The sequence below is a fragment of the Rhinolophus hipposideros genome (assembly GCF_964194185.1).
Source record: "Rhinolophus hipposideros genome assembly, chromosome: 9".
NCBI classification, from domain to species: domain Eukaryota; kingdom Metazoa; phylum Chordata; class Mammalia; order Chiroptera; family Rhinolophidae; genus Rhinolophus; species Rhinolophus hipposideros.
Genome location: NC_138055.1, coordinates 87501216 through 87523749, shown reverse-complemented (window position 1 = coordinate 87523749; position 22534 = coordinate 87501216).

The window sequence follows — 22534 nt, the reverse complement described above, 5'->3', positions numbered from 1 at the left end:
GAGGCATGGATACACAAGAGGGACCAGAACTGACATCAGAACAGCTTTTAGACACCAATTCTGGCCTCTGACCTGGGAATTACTGTACTGTAAACTTTCATTGTTGTTTTTCATCCTCCCATCACTCTGTTCAAGGTCTGAAGAATTGGGAGAGAGAATCTGATTGGCTTATTTTGCTTTACGTGCTTATCACTTAGCTAGGCTAGACAAGGAATCGTTCCACCAAAATTGCCCACAACCGGGGAGGGGTGCCATGAAGAATGGGAAATGTATGTCCACACATGTCCAAAATAGTGGCTGGTAATTAGCTCACAGGATTCATCCATTTCTCCCACCTAACTGAAAAAATATGATCAATGGACTCAGCTACCACTCTGGGGCACAGAGAGGGGGTGAAACACACCTCACAAGAATCACATCACACCTCCAGGTCACCAAAGGAAATGACATTTTAAAATTAGCAAGATGAAGGTCTAGTAATCTAAAACCTAAAATCCTTTCCTACAGAAGGAAAAACGGGCAATGTCTTCTGACTGGGAAGATTCACACATGGTTTTCTGAAGAATGAAACAAACAAAAAAAGTACTTTTTTAAGGAAAGTTCACAGATTAAAATGAGACTTTCCCAGCAATTTTTTCCATGCCCTTTTCCTTTTGCCTTGTTCGCTGAATTATCCCATGGAGGTTGAGACTAAGTAAGGTGATAAAAGTGGTTGGGGTTTCTGCTCCTTGCTCACGAGTGACAGGCGGGCCAAGGCTCGCACAGACATGGTCTTCAGATCACTTTTTGGATGTTGTAAATTCCATTTCCTGCAGGTGTTGTCCCAGGAAACAGAGACGTCATCACCAAGCCTAGCATAGTGTCAGGCACACAGTAGGCCCTCAGTGTGTGTGGAAAGGAAGGGAGGGAGGAAAGGAGAAAGGGGCAAGGAAGGTTACCTGACTTGCCACCGCTTAGATTGCAGGTGGAGCACCCATCTTATTCAGACATAACCTGCTCTGACGCGTGACCCTGTGATGCGGAGAGGGAGGCAGAAGTATGGAGGAGTTTCCTTCTGATTAGCAGAAGAGTATGGGCTTTAGTCAGGCAGAGGGCAGGGCTTGCTCTGAGAGTCTTCAGAAATTGGTGACTTATTCAAAGAACTAATTATTGAAAGGCTAACAGTTTGGATGGGGAAGATGTGGAATAATAAAAATTTATCAACCACTTCTAGTGTGATGATCACTTCTGGCCAAAATGGAGTATCAGGGAACACATTTACCGTCCCACACGAAACAGACAAGATCCCTCTGGATCAACATTTGCTGCTCTTTTTTTTTCAAAAACCAACTGAGGAATTGAGAGCAGGGCTGGGCCTGGGGTGAGGCAAGTGGGACCTAGTTGCGTGACTCTGAGGGCAAGTGCCTCCTTAAATCTAGCACCTTTGGTGTTTTCCCTGCCTCAAGGGGAGCATTTTGTGTGCTTGACAAGAAGCTCCAGGTAAAGATGTAATGATCTTAACTGAATGCTCAGAGCTCCATTTCTCACCTGCTTTGTCTTTTATGTGGTTTTGGCTTGGACTCTCCCTACCTTTGGTAGAAACGTACACTCACACCAGCCTCCCTGGCTCTTCCCAGGCCTCCCCACACTCATCCGCTTCTGCTCAGCTGCCATCATTCAGACGCCCCAGCTGTGGTTGGGGTCAGCTCCCCGACACATTGTCCCGCTGAAACTCACTTTCCTGTCTTCCTGGAGCATTGACCACCTCGGCTGTCCTAGAATCTGTCCTACGTCTCCCCCCACCCCCCCAGCATTGCATATTGTACTCATGGTCCCGGTCATTCCTGTCAAAACTCTGCCTTTCTCCTTCTGCAGCAAGTACACCACGTATAGAGAAATTCCGAGCAGATTGGACTGGACTAAACTTGTCCATTTTTCAGAGACTATGATGTGAGCTGACCGGGTGGAGTCTGGGAAAGGTGTGAGTGGAGGGAGTATGCTAAAAGGCAAGCCCAATGCCACTGTGCTTAGAAGCCTGTTTTCTAGCAATCATGGGACAGTGAGACTGCCCCTCTCTGCAGAAGTCAAAACAACACTTAGAAAACCAAGAGCAAATAGCCTTTCTGTCCTGTATTTCCCAAGGCCCCCTACTGCTTTGCTTATAGCCCAAGTACGCCACAGATCCTGCTTTCTAGCTGGTACCCTGGGTCACTACTCCCCCCAGATGGAGGGTGACCAGATGCTGTTCCCTTATCAAAGTCAAGGACGTGACTTATGATTCCAGAATCTTGGGTTGGGAAGGCCCTTTAGGGTTCATTTCCTGCATCCCCCTGCCTCCAGCTACGTACTTCTCTGCAGACAGAGAGTCTCGACTGTCTACCCTGCCCTGTCCTGACGCAGCCCCTGCTCTCTCACACTCATTCCAGTGGTGGGCAACTCCATGACCAGGGGACAAGTGGGGAACACCTTTTTGAGATTTGGGTTAGACATCATTATATGCTCTAATGTAAGACCAATTTCTCTTGTCTTATCTCTTGTGAAGAAGAGAATGGAAAAGGCAGCAGGCTGGAGGAGGATCAGAGGACCAGAGGGAGGAACAGAAGTGAAAATTAAGACAATTGAGTCCGAGGCTGGGGCACTTGGCTCTGTCTAAACCCTTCCTCCTCAATGTATGGTGCATGGACCAGCAGCATCAGCTTTACCTGGAAGGTCAGTAGAAATGCGGAATCTCAGGCCCCACCCCAGACCTACTCCTTCTGTATTTTTATCAAGGTCTCCAAGTGACTCATTTGTACAATAGTCTCTCCCCTTCTCCATGGTTTCTCTTTCCGTGGGTTCAATTACCCATGGTCAATCTTGGTCTGAAAATATTAAATGGAAAATTCCAGAAATAAGCAGTACATAAGTTTTCAATTGTGTGCTGTTCTGAGTAATGTGATGAAATCTCACACCATCCTGCTCCATCCATCCCAGGACATGAAACATCCCATTGTGCAGTGTCTCCACACTGAATATGCCCCTTATCCCTGCCAGTTAGTCACTTGGTAGCCATCTTGGTTATCAGATGGACTGTCCCGGTGTCACAGTGCTTGTGTTCCGGTCACCCTTACAGTAGCCTAACACTACGTCAATGCCTGTGTCACTCACCTCACTTCATCTCAGCATGCAGACGTTGAATCAGCTCACGTCACCACAGAAGAAGGATGTGTACAGTACAGAAAGATATTTTGAGAGAGAGAGAGACCACATTCACGTAACTTTTATTAAGTGTATTGTTCTAATTGTCTTATTTTATTATTAGTTACTGTTAATCTCTTCTTGTGCCTAATTTATAAATTAAACTTTATCATAGGTATTATGCATAAGAAAAAACAGTATCTATATGGTTCAGTATTATCTGTGATGTTAAGCATTTACTGGGGGTCTTGGAATGTATCCCCCACGGATAAGGGGGCACTACTGTATATTAAAGTTTGAGAAACACTAGTCTAAGGCTTATTCTCCATTACTCACTATGAGCTTTGGGGCAAGAACCTCAACCCAGAGCAAGACTGGGTGTTAAATTGTCCGAAACTATTCCTATACCACACACTCCTCGGCTCAGCTCCAGGATTATGCAGTGAACCAACCCCAACCCTTTGGCTTTGAAAGAGCCAGGGAAGTGTTCCTGCAAGTGGCTTGATCTAGCTGTCTTTGCTCACCCTAGAGAAGCCCTCCCTATGGACGAAACTATGGCCCTGCTGGCCGCACCTCCAACACCACCCCACTTGAGAGCTCTTTTTGTGCTTAATCCAGGGAACTTCATTTTGTTGGGTGGTGATGTTTTTTCTTTATGTGTGGATTGCTTGTTTTGTTTTGTAACAAGGGGTGGTTTTTGTGTCTCTGAATGACAAACTGGTGGCCCCCCCCATTACTCCAGCCCCTCTTTGATGCAAGGCCTCTGTTTTTCAGCATTAGGGTTCTGCCACCCAGACCTGGTGAGGCATATTTAAAGCTGTTTAAATTGACAGACCAGGCAAACAGGATTAACTCTGTGGGCCCAGAAGGGGAGGTGGGGGCAGGGGGAAGACTTGCAGAATGGTTTACATGGATGAGCAGGAGGACAGCCGGCTGGGCTGGGAAGGGGCCTATCCCTCGAGCCAGCCAAGAATTCTCGATCTGGGAGGTAGGCAGAGAGCTTGCAATCTGCTGGTGATTGGATTAGACATGGTGTGAAATTCGGAGCAGGGCTGCACGGCTGGGGCTGGGGCCCAGGCTGCCGAGGCCCTGCTGAGGAGACTGTGTGGGGATGGCTGTCCCTGCCCCAGCGGGCCTTGGAAACAGCCTTAATGCCGCAGCCCTGGGAGGCTCCCCCACTGCTAGGCCCCAGCGTCTCCCCTACATTCTCAGGGAAAGTGGGGGCGGCGTCAGCCCCTATTCACAGGGATCCTGTACCCTCGGCCTCTCAGCAGCAGCCCTCGCTGCCTAGAAGTGAGAGCCCTCATCTTACAAGTCTCTGGGTCCTGCGCAGCTCTCTCTCGTAACTTCCTTCGCCTTTTCTTTGTCTCTTTTTCTGGTCTGCCTCCCTTTCTCTGTCCCTCTTGTGCAGTCTGGACCATTCCGCTCCATCTGGATTTGTTCAAGAGCCCGATTCAACTTGTGTTCTCCTCTTTCTCAGGGATTTGGAAGTTCTGATTAACATCTTTGAGGATTTCCAAACTTCTTCCTGAAGCCCAATCAGGCAACTGGGGCTGGGGGAGCGGGTGGGTGGGTGGGATTCATCATTGCTGAGAAGTTGACAAGGTTTAAGCCTCTCTGGCAAAGGCAGTAACACCAGGTGCTGGACTAAAAAGGGGGTGGAGGACTGACAAGAGGAAGAAGTTGTGGGGATGGAAATGGATTGTAATGGGTATTCCCAACCCCCACCCCGTAAAAGGGGTTGTTTTTGTCAGGAGATTCAGCTTCTGGCTGGTGTTGGTGATACAAGCTGCTGGCCACCTGGATCCCGGGCAGACAGCTAAAACTGGTCATCTCTTGACCTCCCTCTGACTCTTATCATAAAAAGCAAATTAAAAGAAAACAAAATCTCTTCGCCTTCATGCCCACCTGGAGAAGTCTTCGGTTCTAACTGCCTCCTTAGTTACTGCCCAAACACACCTTTGGTCAAGTGTTCTTTTCTTCTCAGTCCCCGTTTCACCGTGTATGAAGCAAGGAGGTAAGTGATCACATCCCCTTCACCTGTCTTGAAAAGTCACCAGTCACTTGATATAGGAAAGACCTCCAAAGTTCATCTAGTTCTATGAGCATAGCATCTTAGAGCTAGAAAAGGTAATAGAAGCAAGCTCCATGACATTACCTTATGGTAATGAAATTGAAAACCCTTGGGCTCAGTATCACTTTGGAGTCCAATCACCTCACCAGCTTCCCCTACGAATGACTCATCCTCTTACTGGTTAGGGGAAAGCTTGAAATAGAACCAGGTCTCATGCTTCCTATGCGGTCTGCCTTCCTCTTCTGCCTGCTGTGTCTATGACTCTGCCTTCAAGGACACTTGAGCACGGTTCCCAACAAACCACAAAGCACCCACCTGTCACAAGGGCACCTTTCTCCCTCCCACTCTCCTCCATTCTCTCTTGCTTTGAGTGCATGCTTATGGCCTGACCTTGCCAGGCCCAGGTGCAGCCAGACATTATCCCTAAGTAGGAGACAGTGAGGCCTCCTGGATGCCTTTTAGAATGGATAGCTAGGACTTGTCGAGAGATTTCAGTGCATGTGCCAATTTGGATCCATCTGTGTTTTCTACCCAGGTTCTGTGTTAAGAAGAATTCCAAGCCCAAATCTGGGTTTCACAAGGGAAGAGCGTTGGCACTGGGTGAAATGTCTGTGGATGAGGGAAAATGGCAACAGTTAAACTGTCAGCCCTGAACTCGAAAGAGAAAGAGGCAAACTGATATGCTCCTGGAAGAACATATATCCCTAAATCTGCTTGCACTCCACCCATGTTTCCAAAGCCAATCCCTCCTTTCTTAGCAGGCTTCTTCCGTCTCTTGCTATAGCTGCAGCAAACATACTCAGGGCTTCCCCAGCTTCTGCATGGCCACTGGGATGAGTGTTTTTCCAATGGACAGAAAGTTTTTTCAACCGTTCAATCCCCAATATATAAGTAAGTAAGTAAGTAAATAAGTAAGTAAATAAATGGATAAATAAATAAATAAACAAACAATTATAAAGAAACTGACAGCCCGGGGGCTTTATTCAAAATGTCCCCAAATTCTGTGGGCATCTTCTACCCACAGTGCTCAGTCCACTGTTTGTGGCAGCAAGTCTCCAAAGTCAGCCCCAACAATTTCCCCCTCCCTGTACCTGCATATGTTCCTCCCATCAAGACGGGGAGACAGAGTTTCTTTTCCTCCCCCTTGATTTGGGCTGTCCTTTGATTTACCTCGACCCGTGGAATTTGGTAAAAGGAACATTCTGGGGCTTCCAAGCCCAGGTCTCCAGAGGCCTGGTAGCTTCTGCTTCCTCTGTCTTTGGGGTGTGTAGGAAGTGCAGCTAGCCTGAGGTCACATGTGATGAGAAAGCCCAAGGTAGCCTCCTAGAGACATCCCCTAGAAGAGCACCGAGGCACCAGACACATGACGCAGATCTTCTTGCATTTTGCAGCCCAGCCCAGTGGTCGGCAGAATGCAGCCAAGTGAATGACCCCAGAGACACCTCACGGTCAAAAGAACTGGGCTGAGAGTCCCGCCCAAATTCCTGACCCACAGAATTGTGAAAAATGATAAATTATTGCAGTTTCAAGCCACGAAGATTTGGGACAGTTTGTTACACAGCAATAGATAAATTGAAACTTTGTCTTTTGTTTTCATGGATATGGCCCAGTATGGGTGGCAGCCGTCACCTCTTTAGCCATCTTGTTTAGCTCTCATCTGGGTAAGGAGCTGGGGACTACCTACAAAAAAACACACAGGTGTTAAGCTGAGTCCACAAGTCATCACAACTTGTTTAAAAAGTCAGTTTACCACCCAAATGCTGCACAAACTGCAAACTACCAATGTAACAGCTCCCATCCTTGGTGCTCAGGGAATCACGCAGCTGTCCTGACATGGTGTAGAGAGCACCAGGATAGTGTCAGAATGCTGTGGCACAGCTTTGGTGGAAAGGATACATGGGTCTATCACATTTCTTTTAAGCCCAGTGCCTGATGTTGTTTCATTCATGTCTCATTTCTTTTGTTCCTTCACTGCTCGGGCTTGTATGCCTACCCAAGCACCCTACAGTTTCAATTACCTGCAGGTGATTTCTAGCTCTTCACCAGGCTGTGTCTTCATCCATCCTCCCAGAAAGTCCCATCATTCTTCTCAGAGGTGTTCTGGAGTACAAGCTCTCTTCACTGTGCCAGCTGCCAGAGTCAGAGCAGATCGTGTCCTCAGACGCGTGTTCTGCTCATGGCCCTGGAGAGCTCCCTCCTGCATTGGCAACCCTGGGGATACTCACAGCGCATTTAGCGTGCAGCTGACACTCAAGAGGGAGTCCCCAGGAGTGGCTGCGGTGTGTAATAGGCAGGTACCGCCAATGGGTCATAACACCATAGTTTTTCTTTTTTAAAAATTGAGGTATAGTTGACATATAATATTATGTTAGTAATATTTTTTCTACTATTTATTTAAACAGTATTCAATAGTGGCTAAGGCTTGGGAGAATAAGGAAGCAAAAATATTTTACTAGTATGAGTTCAAGAAAGCTTATTCTAAAAACCTACTTTCCTTCAATAGGAGAAGGAAATTGTGCTTATATAAACCACAATGTTATCATACAATAGAATGATAACGGTTATAAAAAAGAATGAAGAAGTTTTAAAAATGTATTGATATGGAAAGTTATCCGATGTATACTGTTATGTGAAAAGAAAAGGTTCAAAATATATACATAGTGTGCTTCCTTTTTAGCTAAAGGGCAAGGACAATAATAATGTATATTTACATGTACTTGCACTTGCATAAAGAATTACTGAGAGAACACACAGGAAATAAATAACAACAGTTACCCCAGGCAGAGGACAGAGGACAGAAGGACAAAAGGGTAGATCGGTGACATGGTAAGTTGAAATTTACCATAAGCTTTTTTATTGTTTTGATTTTTGGACCATGTGAATTACATTACCTAATCCAAAAAAATGTTGGGGGTACATACTTTGACAAAGGATACATACTTTGTTCATTTGATTAAAGACTAATACGAAGAAAACAAAAAACAAAAACAGGATCAGAAGCTTTGCAAGGAACCATGCCTATTTAAGTTGCCTGAAAGAATCTTGGGATGAACAAAGAGCTTGAAAATCATAGGAAGGAGGCTAGGTGAAAGGGACACTTTATCATGGTTTCCAAGAATCCGAAGAAGCCAGAATGGTGCCTGAGGTCAGAGGTGGAAGAAACAGCCTTCCATAACCTGTAAGATACGTTAGACTGTAAGAATGCTTAGAAGGGGTTTCCACCTGGACTTGAGAATCGCACACTGACTTACTTGAATTTTGACTGACCTTTCAGACCCGGGATTCCACGACAATTATTCCAGCCCACGTGTTCCTTAACAGTAGGAAAGTTCCTTTTTCTTGCTGTGTTTCTGTGTCCTCATTGAAGGTACAAAATGGTAGGTCTGAAGCTGTGCTCTGTAGTTCAGGGGGGTTGTGATTTGGGTACTACACCTGGACGTGGTGAAACGAATTGTGCTCATTAAATTAGCATTTCTTTCCCCCTTTTAGGAACATGATAGAACTTCCTTGAAAGCAGAGGCAGAAGCATCCTACCCAAAATCTCACTTACTACCTGTCGAATAAATGAAGTAATGATTTAAACCTATGAGGCAGATTTTACGTGCAAGTTGTCTGAAAAATTATTTGCACTAAGTATTCGAATTATTTTCAGAAGCAACAAAGGCTCCCGGCGGTTCCTCTCTCTGGAAAAAGAGGCGCGGTGGCCAGTAGAGGGTAGTAGAGCCTTTATCCATCCGTGAGCGTGTGCGCGCACGTGCGTTCGCTGGAGCGCAAACTTCTCTTTTCCTGCCTTCCAAAGTTAGCTCCTTCCTGCTGTTTCTGTCAAGACAGAATGACCTGCTTGGGTCAATCCATACACTTCAGTGATGGACAGTGGAGGTCATGGTCCTTGACCCACGAAGCCCCCTTGCCTCGACTTGGCAAACCCACTGTGCGCTGGAATGAACTTGAATTCTGCATTAATACCTTCTTAATAACATGCAAAAACCGTGGGGGTTGTTTTCTGGGACAAGAAGACACCGCCTCCTCCCCTAGGCCCCTCAGGGCCTCTGACCCCGCTTTATCTCCTGACAGGCACCGTATCTAATCACCGACTGAGGGGTAGACTCAGCAAGACCCGGGCTCTTTCCGGGTGGAGGGAGCAGGCAGCGACAAGCACTGGGCCATGATTGTAGGCTGCTCAAATATTTCAGGGTACAAAGAAGCAGCTGGCGAGCACTTGTGCGCTCGGGGAGGGAGAAGCAAGTCAGACTGATAATTAGCTGCGCCGGTCTTGTCCTGAGGACTTCTCATCCCCCGGGGCCCCTCGTTTCCAGACCTACTGCATTCAAATCTGCGCTCCACGCGGTGGCTTTCCCCTCCATTCCTTTCCTCCAAACTCGGGGAAATGAGACTTTCTGCTCTAGAGTAATAAATGAGTGCTCCATAGACCTTGGCAAAGTCCTTTGACCCTGAGCTTTTTTGAACTGCCCGTTATTTTATCTGATAAATGGGAGAACTGGATTCACCAATTTGTCACTTCCAAACCTGATAACGGATGTGCGAGGCCCCAGTGGTGCACATAAGTGACCAAATCGACTGGCTCCATGCGCCTGAAGGGCACAGATCAACAAACTGGTGAGTCACGTGGTACCTGGCAGAATGCAAATGGGGACACACAAGACCACTGCTAATAATTCCAGAAAGTCAGGTATATGTAAAGTCGGATGAGGCTTAATGAGCTGAGTGCACTCTGGGACATAACGAGGGCATGAGAGAAGCAACAGAAAGCAAAGGGAGAATTATTTCAGTATCTAAATAATAACCATCCTTTACATCTGTGTAACTACTTACAAAGTGCTTTCATGTCCAGCACCTCACTACAACCTGCCTGGGTTGTGATGTAGAGAACCCCATTTTGAGAGAGGAGAACCCCATTTTAAAGATGAAACTGGTACAAACACAGGGTCAGCAACCTCCCTATGGTTATGCAGTTTGCTTATTTCAGAGCCAGTTCTCCTGTAATGAATGGGTAGAAGGCACTTGTGCAAACAAACAAGGTTCCCCTGTTTCACAAGAGATGACAAAGCTCAGTTGGGGGGGATCTGAGTAAGGCCTTCAGGCCCCTAGAGGCACCCCACCACCCTCAAACACTGTGGATGGGAAGGTAGTCACTACCTGTAAGCCTGTGCTGCTGCAGAGCTGAAGAAAGAGCCGGAGAGGAAGAAGCCATCAACCTTGCTTTTCAGGGGTACAAACTGAAGGCCACTCGGTCTTAGAGCTCATTTTACTTAAACATTGCAAATGGCTACAACCCTGTATGTGCTGAGCCTAAAAGACACTACATAAAGGAGGGCCAGGTACAAAGCAAGTATCGTCTACTGCCCTCCTACCCCCCAGCAGTGAAGAACACCTCTCCTCTTCTTGGTGTTAGATTGTCCTCACCAACAGTCATGATTGGGAACCTCTAGGATTATTGCTGGAAGCATCTGCTCATGGTGACCTGGGAGCTGGAAAGGAGGAGAGCCACTGAGAAGATAGGTGGAGTCAATGTATAGGTGGCTGCTGCCAATCTCTGTCCTAAGATGTTTCAGAAACACTTTAGGACATAATTGCCTGGGTATACCACTACGCTCAGGTAAGACATTATTGAAAATGGTAATAATTGTATTATCATGCCTTGATAAGACCTTTCTTAGCTAAGAGTTTTCTTATACATATTATCTCATTTGATCCTCCAAATGCTGAAACACATATAAGGCAGGAATCACTCCTGTTCTTTTACAGATGAGGGAGCTGAGGCCCAGAGTATGGAAGCGATTTGGCCAAGTTATGCAGCGGTGCATCACTCTCCTGAACCTGAAACATGGGGCTTTTGACTTCATGAGACGTAGTTTTCCTTTCAGGATGAGTAATGTTGGGAGGCTGGAGAGCCAAGTGGGCAGCAAGGGCCTCTAGCCCTCTGTGAGTGCCCTGTGGGGTCCAGATCCAGTAAAAGTAGGACTGCTATCTGCACAGGCCGCGGCAATGACAGAAGCCCTCCATGACCTCAGGGAGCCTGGCCGCTGCCCTGGAGCAGGAGGAAGAGGGAAGGAATGGTTGGGGTGCTGGGGCAGGAGAGGAGTATGGCGAGAAATGAGAGAAAAAGCAGTCGACTGAGAATCCACGGTCTTGGAGTTCAGGCCAGACTATACTTTAGCTGTAGCTTGGGGCAAGTCACTTCATCTCTGAGTCTCAGGTTCACCCTGTGTAGAATACGGTATTAGAGCAAAAGATTCGAAGGTCTCTTCTACTCGCTCTAAAATGTTAGGGTTAAACATTCATCTTGTTCATGCACACACACACACACACACACACACACACACACAGATGGTGACTGTTAGCACTGATGAAGTCATTATGTAGTTATTGAATGCCCCTTCTATGCAAAGCGTTGGTAGTGCTCAGTACTGGTTTACAGGTGAGCATACGCCAGACGCGTATTTGACTTTCACGGTAAACCCAGCCGTGTGTGTTGGTATATCAGTCTGTGTGCAGCAAGAGGAGGGTTGGACATTTAGGATGGGTTATCAGTGATTCGGACTTGCGGGAAACGCTGAGTCCCCACATTCATGCCAGCTATTAGTAAGCTAACAGAGTATGTCTTGTACAATAGCTAAACCATCTATCTAGGGGTTTAAAACAGTGAAGTTTAAAACAGTGTTTAAACAGGGTTTAAAACAGTGAAAACATAAAACAGTGAAGCCAAATGCATAGGCTCAGTGAACTATCTCACCTGCCAAATTCCCCAACGAGCGCAATTTGCCCTTAAGACACAGATCACACTAAAAGATACTATATAATCTGAACTTTCTCCTGCATCACTGCAACAAAATGATTGGAGAAGCTGAGAAGGGGTTAATAAGTGGTGGTAATTTGCTGGTAGAGATGATTTTCAGAGCCCTGGCAGGGTAAACATCTCTCCTGCCCACTTCCACTTAGTGTCACTGTGAAGTGAGACAATTCCTTCAATTTTCCAATTGCATCTGCCCTCCTGATCCCACCACGGGGTGGAATCCAGGAAGAAGAGAGAGCCAGTTCACCTAAGACACAGAGAGGTTAAGCCAATTGTCTCGGCCCACACAGGAAATCAGATGCAGGGACCCTGGCACAGCCCTGGAATTCATGAGCAACGGGCTTTGCTTCTAGACAGATGTTTGTGTTTCCTCCAATGTTTGTTTAATGGTAGAAACATTTCAGTAGAAACCAGAGACCTGGCTTCCCTGCGGCTCACCTGTTGCTTTGGAATGTATTTATTTGAGCGTGGGGCCCGTCGCAGCAGACTGTTCCTTTCCTACAGCCAGAAGGCTGATGTGTTCACGTCATGGTCTCCACGGTAACTGACTGTGATACTACAAACAGCAGATTGCGCCTCGAGGTAGATAGCAAGTGGCCCCAGCAGGTAAAGTGGGCCAAACGAACTTCCTGTTTCCAGGCAAAGATCTCAAAGAATAGTAAAATGTTCCCTCACTCCTCCCCTGCCCCCCAGACATGCTCTTCTCCTGAGCAACAAATACCTTACAAATTGAGATCTAGTTTTTTCTCTCAGTATTCTTGCAGAGAGGCAAAAGTATTTCTGCTTTCCTTACTGATCACTGCACACACACCCATCTTTCTGCCTCTGAGTTACTTATAAACTTAGACAAAGAAGGAACTCCAGCTCCCCTTGGCATGACTGAGCCTGGGTATTTAAACAGGCGTTTTGGTCATGGTGGGGATGAACCATCATGGGTCTATGGATCATCATCAAAGGAGGAAAAAAGGATAAAAACTAGAACTGTGAAAAGCCATGTCTCCACCAGTCCATATGGCTGTTTACCAGGAACCCAGAGTGCCGGGGGCCCTCTCGTAGTTTGACTCCAGTGTCCCCAACAGCCTGACCATCAGTTTCCTACAACCACCAGGCTGCCCGTTGATCAGACCATCTTACAACCCATCTCCCAGGCACTTTGATCTGCTTTCGGTGTTTCCCATGTCACTTAGCTTAGAGCCACTTCATGTACTATGACATTGTTCTAGAGCACTGGAAATGGAATGAATAATGGAGCTCAAAGCAAGTGGAGGTGACCAGGAGGTGTGTGTCCCAGCCTAACCCCCTTTTAGTCCCCCTTCCCACCACCTGCCTGTGGCCTCGTCTGAGGCCTGCTGCTAGGGCATAGCCACAAGCATTCTCAGAGGGCCTTCTAAGCAGTCAGTCCTGAAGAACCAAGGAATGGAGCCAGGATACAAATCGTAGTGTGTCTAACTCAGAAACCAAGGGCTTACCTTGTCATTCATCCTTCCGATTTGGACCAAAAGTACTTCCCCCAAACCACCTGCATTTCGTACAGAATACACTCTTGCCTACAGCAAACAACCATGTTCTAGGGAGGGAGGTGGTTAGTCATCCCACCGCGAGGAAGTGGACACCTTAGCAGTGGTTTGGAGAAAGATAGCTCCTGTAGGAGGCATTCTCTGTCCCCACCAGTCTTGCATGTCCAATCCTACCCACTCTGCAAGACGACAAAGCTTCCCTGAAACATACCTGGCCGGGACCTCTTCTCCCTTTGTAGACCCACATCATCTGACCTGAACCTCTTCCCAGGTATATATCACTTTATATCATATTCACAGGGAAGCTACGTCTTCCCTTCCCTACTAGGCTTTATAAGCTACATGAGTACAGTCTATGTCTGATTATGGTATCCTCTTTTGCCTTGAATATAATAATTGCTTAATAAACTAGAGTCAATGAATAAATGACTATAATGCAATGGGCTATATGTGACCTCATTACCTGGACTATTTCCATCCACTTTCTCCTTCCACTCCTTAAAAGGCTCTTATCCCTGCCTGCCATACAAAGGTGCCATTTCACACTCAGCTGCTGATTGATGTGCTGAAGGCTTTTCTCCCCACCTTCCCAATCGTAAGTGGGTGGGTATGTTACCTACAGTTGAGTAGACTCTGACTCTGACTCTTGGTGACCCTACGAATGTGTGAGGTCTATATAATGTTCTGTCCTCAACAGCCCTGCTCAGCTCCTGTAGACTCATGCTTCTGGCTTCTTTTATGGAGCTAAACCATCTCATATTTGGTTTTCCTCTTTTCCTGCTGCCTTCTAAGTGAGACACAAAAGTTAATGGTACCCAAGCAGATCCTTGGGGCAGTGATTTTACAGGGGGGGGAGGAAGGAGGAAGGCATTTCTTTTGTTTTTCCAATCAATAAAATCAGAGATTCCTTTTTGAGATTTTTGCTTAGGGTTCTAGAATCTATCCTGAGCTTCACACAAGAGACTTCCTCTTCCAAGATTACTTGATCTTTTCTTCTACACAAATTAAAGTCAATTTTAATCTAGCTTATCTTTAGAACTGACTATTCCTTCTCACTGCACCATGTACTGTGCTCTGATAAAAACTAATTTCAACTTTGTCTGCAAGTGACAGAAACCCAAGATATTATTGGCTTAAACAAGATGGAAACTTATTTCTCTGTCTCATAGAGGAAGTCCAGAAGAGACAGTGCAGCAGTGCTAGGGGAGTTTCTTAAAGTCATTAGGGCTCCAGGATTCTTCTATCTGGTCTGCTGTTCTCAGAACCTGGCCCCTACCTCATGATTCAAGATGACTGCTGAGCTCCAGCTTTCACGCCAGCACTCCAACCATCAGAAACAAGGAAATAGTGAGGAAGAACATACTTCTTCCCTTTAAAGACACTTCCTGGAACTTTCCCAGATCACTTCCCCTCAATCCCACTGGGCCACAAGGGAGGATGATAAGTGTTGTCTTTCTTTTGCTTAGTTTATAAATCGTAAAATTTGGGATTCTCTTTCTAAGGAAGAAGGGCATGATAGTTCCTGGGGACAGCTAGCAGACTCAGCTTCACTTTCTGTCCTGAACATTAATTTTCCATCTTTGAGAGACCACTTTTCTCATTCCTCAATGGTCAGGATTGGCAGAATATCTACATCCACTTTTGTTCGTCATAAACCAGGAGTTTAAACGGGGCTAGGGGGATTCAACGCCTAGCAGGTCAGGTGACTTTCTCACAACACACAGCTAATTACAGTCCAAACAGAAGGTACCCGCCAGTCCCAGAAAAATCACCGCTTTAGGAGGCTCAGCTGGGTCTGTGGCAGGAGCAGAGGCTGTCACTGCACAAAGCGATGGGTGCTGGCGAATGCCAGAATCGGGATAGGTGTGGGAGTCCCTGCCAAGAGCAACCCTGGGAAGCGGTAGATAAGGCATCTGTGCGGTGGCACTGGGTTCTGCTGTGCTCTTTCCAGGCACATCACATGGCCTGCAGCAGGCCTCCTGGTGCCATCTCGCCCCTGAGTGCACCACCCTCCTCTCAGGGCAAGAACTGCAGGCCCTGGCCCAGCCAGCCGCCCTCAGGAGGCATGGCACTCTCCCACCTCTTGGCAGGTAGTTGGGGACCAAGAGAGGCAAACCACATGGCTGCTCCCATTCTTGGGGGCCCTGAGTTTCCAGGCAGATGAATCCCTGCCTGGGCTGGTGGCTGCGTGCAGATTTCTCGTTATCGTTCTGAATCTGGCCCAGGCCCTACAGCTCTGAGGCTGCCTCCCTCAGTGGGACCTGCCCTCCCACGAATGTTGTCTCCTCCACAGGGCCGCAGGAAAGGTATTTGGGCTGGCAGTTTGCCTACCTCCCCTCCCCGGGGGCCGGGTCCTCTGAACGTCCCACAGACTGTGGGGGTGATAGCTCCAGCTTTGAAACATCTTGTCCACACAGGGCTGTCGTATCCTGGGGAGGCGAGGAAGTGCCAGGAACGGGACTATCTTGGACGGGAAGGCAGGATGCCTGGGCTCCGATCAGAGTTAAGTGGACCCACAAGCGAAAAAACTCTCTTGCCTCAGGTGCCTTTGTGAAGGAACAGGGTAGCTGGCATCTGTTCAAAGGGAAGGGGCAAATGGAAGCTCTTCAGGTATCCATCCTTTAGAAATGTATGCTCCCTCCCATGGGTGGGATGACTACCTTTTGTTTTTAGATAGTAAGTTACTCTTATCCCCATTTCACAGATGAGACCACTGAGGCCCAGCTATTAGAATGGGATGGAATTTGCCATTCAATGTATGGATTCTTGTACAGTTCGTATACCATCTCTAAAGGGGTGGCTGGCCCACTCTCCAGTCCAGCCCCAGTCCTGGACCTGCAATGTTGGATCTCCTGGTTTTTGGCGGGGAGGGGGAGGGGGAAGCCCAGGGTTGGAAAATCAACCCTTAACAACGGTTGAGCTAAGCTCCTTTGTTATCAAACGGGGTTCTCTTCCTCCTCTTTCTCCTTCTTAAAAATGTCATTTTTAAAAAGTTAAATCGTTACCTATAAGCCTAAAATCTCCTCTGCTCCCCCGCCCAAGGGCTGCTCCTCTTTCCTCTCCCCAAAGGCAACACCACCACCAGTCTGGGGAGCAGTGCATGTAACGTCCTCTTTTCCCTACAATGTGACAGGGCTGGAGAAAGAGACAGGTGTTTTTTTCTTTCCTTTTCATTACTTTTTTCCAGTTCTAGTTGACATTCAGTATTATTTTACATTAGTTTCAGGTGTACAGCACAGAGGTGAGACATGTATGTAATTTATGCAGTGATCCCCCGATTGGTCTAGTACCCTCCTGGCACTATTAGTGTTGCAACATTACTGACTATATTCCCTGTGCTGTACTTTACCTCCTCGTGACTATTTTGTAACTACAATTTGTGCTTCTTAATCCCTTCCCCTTTTGCACCCATCACCCCAATCACCCTCCCTACTGGCAACCATCAGCTTGCTCTCTGATCTACAAGTCTAAGAAAGATACAAGTTTGAGGGCACCCTCTCTGCACCAGACACAGTTTTTCCCCTCTCCTTTCTCTCCTCAAAGGATTTGAATAGGTTCACTGCAACCCCTACTCACTGTGCTTTAACTGAGTTCTCTCTTACACGGTCTTCTTCACACCCCAAACCATGGGGGCCAGCGACAGGAGGCCACAGCGAGGAGAGTAAGTGGGCATTCGCCCAGTACCTGGGGAGGAGGCCTTTTCCAGGGTGTGGTTGAGGACCACAGAGGCCTGAGCTCCTGCAAAATAATATCCAGGAAGGAGGCAGCACGGGAACATTCGCGGTGTGCTTTGGAGACTTTATCCCAGGCTGAGAGACCGCTGCATCTAAGTCTTCTTTTCAGACAGGTGAAATCAAACAGAGAGAAGCAGACCCACCTGGGGACATCCTCACTCTTGTACCAGCCAGGACCCTGCCAGGGTTCCACAAAGAGGCGGGCTGCTAGGGACCATGGTAAGACGGAGTCTCTAGTTTGGTTTTAGGAAAACAAAGTACAACCGAAACACCATTAATGGTTGCTATTGGGGCACTGGGGTTCTGCTCTTCTCACACAGTTAAACCATAATTAAGAAGTTTCCAGGCAACAAAAGCAAAAATAAACAAATGGGACTACATCACAATAAAAAGGTTCTACACAGCAGAGGAAACCATCAACAAAACAAAAAGGAACCTACTGAATAGGAGAAGATATTGCAAATCATATCTCTAATAAGGAGTTAATATCTAAAATATATAAAGAACACATACAACTCAGCCACAAGAAAACAAATAATCCCATTAAAAATGGGCAGAGCATCTGAATAGACACTTTTCCAAATAAGACATACAGATGGCCAATAGGCACATGAAAAGATGCTCAAAATCACTAATCATCAGGGAAATGCAAGTCAACACCACAACTAAATATTACCTCACACCTATCAGAATAGCTATTATCAAAAAGACAAGAAATGGTGAGGTTACAGAAAAAAGGAAACACTTGTACACTGTTGGTGGGAATGTCAATTGGTGCAGTCACGGTGGAAAACAGTATGGATGTTCCTCAAAAAACTAAAAATGGATCTACCATATGATCCAGTGATTCCAAATATGGGTATCTACCCAAAGAAAAGGAAAACACTAATTTATAAAGATATGTGCACCCCTATGTCTGTCTATTGCAGCATTACTTACAATAACCAAGATATGAAAACAACCTAAGTGTCCATCAATGATGAATGGATAAAGACTATGTGGTACATATATAGTGGAATATTACTCAGCTATAAAAAAGAATGAAATCTTGCCATTTGTGGCAACATGGATGGACCTTGAGGGTACAATGCTAAATGAAATAAGTCAGACAGAGGAAGACAAATACTGTATGATTTCACTTATACGTAGAATCTAAAAAAACAAACAAACAAAATAAGACAAAACAGAATCAGACTCATGAATAGAGACCAGATTGGTGTTAGAGTTGGGGAGGTAGCGAAATGGGTAAACAGGATCAAGAGCTACAAACTTCCAGATATAAAATAAACAAGTCATGACACATCATGGGGATATAGTCAACAATAGTGTATCGACTTTGTATGGTGACAGATGGTAACTAGGTTTATTGTGGTGATCATTACACTATATATACTAATGTCGAAACACTATGTTGTACACCTGAAACTAGTATAATAGTATATGTCAATTATACTTCAATAAAAAAAAGAACTTTCCATGTCTTGTGTTGTCTCCATACGAAAGATGAATGGGCAATATATCTTATTCCTCCCTGGGATTTCTAAGTTTAAAAGATTCAAAATTTGGAAGGAAAAAGCTAGGAAAATAGCAACATACAAGAGAAGAGCATGGTCTTCAAATCCTGGCTCTTCTACCTACTAACTGTGGTCCCTGGGCAGGATTTTTTTTTTTTTTTTTTTTTTTTTTTTTTTTTTTTTAGCATCTTCAGATATCAGTTCCTTACTTTAAAGTTATTAAATTGACCTAACAAAGTGGTTCTGAGGATTAAATGAAATAACACTTATAAAAGGAGCTAGTTTGATACCTGGCTCATGATGAGAATTTGGTAAATAGTGGTTTCGTAACCTGTTTCCCTTTCTTTGAGAGAAGCATTATCTTACCCCAATTAGTTTAATCCAGGGGACTTCATGCATTTAAAAAAAAAAATGAATTCTTTCCACACTTCCAAGTCTGTGGACCATCACAACTCCCAATCTTAGTGGCAGGCCGGAAGGGTTTTAAAAATGTTTGTAACAATGGTTCATTGAGCAAGCACTGAAAATGAAATGGACAGCTGAGGCAATTTTCCAGATAATCCCCACCCCAAATCGGGTAATGCCTGGTCTGATTGACTGGCACAGTTGTCTCAAGTTTCTGCCTCATCTTGCCCACACCAGACCAAGTTGTTTCACAGATTCTTTGGTTAATATTTCTTTTTTAAAAAAAAAAAAAAGTTGATTCACTACATATTGCAGACTCAACGATTCTTTGAGAGAAAGAGAATGGTTGTGTCTCTTAGTTACCACATCAAATGCTAGTTTGTTTGTTTGTTTGTTTTTTTAATATACGTGTCACAAAATCGCCGGTGACTTTTTTTTTCTTTTTTTAAGGAGGGTGCAGTTCACAGTGGCCCATGCAGGGATCAAACCGGCAACCTTGGTGTTACCAGCACCACGTTCTAACCAACTGAGCTAACCAGCCAGCCCTCAAATGCTAGTTTTTAATAGAAGTAAAATCTGGAACAATCATCATAATAGCCTTACTAGTAGTCATCTTTCGAAAAGCCAGAAACACAGCCCTGTCTGTTGGCTCCTACATTGCCTCATTTGCCTCATGTCTCCATACATGAGTATTTCCAATTTGCACAGAGAAAAATAAAGCTCAGCTCATTGGTCCATGGTCAAAGAAGGAGGCTATGGTCAAATCTGAACCACACTCCAGGTCTCTAGATTTCGGGTATGTTTGAGGTGGTTTGAGCCTCCTCCCATCCTTTGAGGAGGGTCCAATCACACAAAAAATAGCTTTTGCCCTGACAGCCTGATGCAATTTAAGGAATGTTGGAGGACCACCCTTCCTCCCTCTCTACCCAGTTCAGCCAAAAGAATTCCTCCCACTTAGATGCCTGCAGTGAATCATTCCTTGGAGGATTCCCAATCACAGGCCCAGAGATAATCTGGGGCTGGTTCCACACCGAGTCAGTATGCCTGGGTGGGACCCAGCGATTCATTTATGAAAAGTTCCCCACGTGACGCACAGCCAGGTGTTAGAACCACTGCTTTATTTTTTCCCACCTATTTAAAGTGTACAATTTAATAAGTTTTAGCTTATTTACAGTTGTGCAACCATCATCACAATTTTATGTATGTACGTATGTATGTATTTATTTATTTTATTAGTTTCAGGTGTACTGCTTCAAATTAAGCCTTGCCATCCCAGCTGTCCTAATTTGAAAAGAAGGGACACCTAGGAGGAAGAAGACACAGAATAGCTGGAAACTTAGTGCAAAATTCTCCTAGTCCTGAGAAATGGCTCTCAGTAAAATGTTCTCTGACCACATACACTTAGCAATACTAATCACACCTTTTGCCTTCTTGCAGAATAGCATGGTACAGGCTCTCAGAATTCTGCATAAAACCTAGTTAGCACAGCGTTTCCCAAAAGTAATTGGTCCAGAAAACTCCCCCAATTTCCCCCTTAACACCTGTTAGTATTCCACAGAACACATTTTGGGAAATGTTGACTCTGTGTAAGCCATTTTAGCAGCGTTTCCTCTGGGTAACCTGGAAAAATCAGAGAAGAATAAGGGAGCTGAAAAAGCTCCAAAAGGTTAAAAAACATTACCGAGTGAAAGCTTTGTCTATTTCATAGTTGTGCTTGGGACCAGCTTGATTTTAAAGTTTTATGTATGTAACACTGTGCAGAGAAATTTCAGACTTGGATGCAAGCTTTCTCTATTTTCCCTGTAAAGTGAGTTTTTATACATCAAAACTGTTTCTTAATTAGAATATTAATATTATGCACTTGTAGGCAGTTTTAGAGTCTACAAAGCCCTCAATATGTTGATGTAATATACTACTTGGAGGTGAATATTAATATATCCATTTTATGACAAGAATACTGATATTCATTAAGCTTAAACAACTCATTTGAGAACTGGAAGGGCCTCAAAACTAATCTAGCCCAGTGGTTCCTAAGCCTGATTCCACGTCAGAAATGTTTAGTGTCCTTGATAAAATCACTGGTCCTCGGGAATTCTGCTTCAGCAGTTCTTGGGCAGGGCCCAGGAATCTGTCCTCTTAGTTAACCCAGGTGATCTAACAATGATTGTCTGTGGACCCACATTTGGGTCTAATCCTCTTTTTCTCAATTGAGAAAACTAAGTCCCGAAAAGATAAATGGAGGGACCCAAAACCACAGAGCCAGTTCTCAAACATGGATTTTTCTCATTCCAAGTGTATTGCTATTGCCCCTGAATCCTTCGTGCCGCACCTTGGAACCAAGGACATCATGGCTGGTCATTGTGGTTCATGGAGGTCCAGGTAAGATATTCAGTTAACTGGAGGCATCTGGAGGCCAGAGGTGAAGACATTTTGGAGCGTCAGCTAATCTTCACCAAGTATGTAGGAGCCGTTATCTGTCCAATACTCCTCAGGACAACTCAGGAGGTGGATGAAAATAATTTTCCTAAATGAATGAAGATTTTCACACTTGACATATAATTATTTTTTCTTTAAAAGTGACTGAGCCTCTCAAAATCTTTGTACACACCTTCCTAGAATCATCCAACCCTACTTGTAACCCTTCCTTTGATCTTATTCCTTTTCTACTGCCCTTGAAGACATGCTTCTACCGATAATGTTGGTTGTAAATGTTCCTAAGACCCTTTCACGGCCTTCTCCACAGGTGAAATCTATGTTGTCTCCTAATTCTGTGTCCCCGTTGGGTCTATATTAAGTTATTGAACATCATCAGTCAGCTGTCGAAGAAACTCTGGCTGGGTCAGGAATACTAGTCCCAGCTCTGCCACTAACTTGCTGGCTGCCCTCAGGCACGTCACTTCCTCACTCTGTGCTTCAATTTCCTCATCAATAAGTGCATGTATCAGACTAGATTAATCATTCCCCAGGCATGCTCCGAAGGACAGTTCCTCGGGAGGCTAATGATTGTTATAAGAACAAAGGCACTCTGTGGCTAACTATGATTCAGAAACACTAGGTTAGGTGGGTCTCTGCTGCAGGACGTGCCAGAGCCTTCAGCATGCGTCATGGCTCTCCACTGGGGGCATGGCCTGCTTTTGCAGGACGCATCTCATGAGGTTAATGTTCTGCAAAACTCACTTAGTCAAGGCTGGGCAGGATGAGCTCCAGGGTCCCTTCCAGAATGAATACATGTTCATAGTGGACTAAGCACACGGCTGGAAGTAAGGAAATTTGAGTTCAAAACTCTTCCATGTACAAATTGTGCAATGGAACTAGGCCCA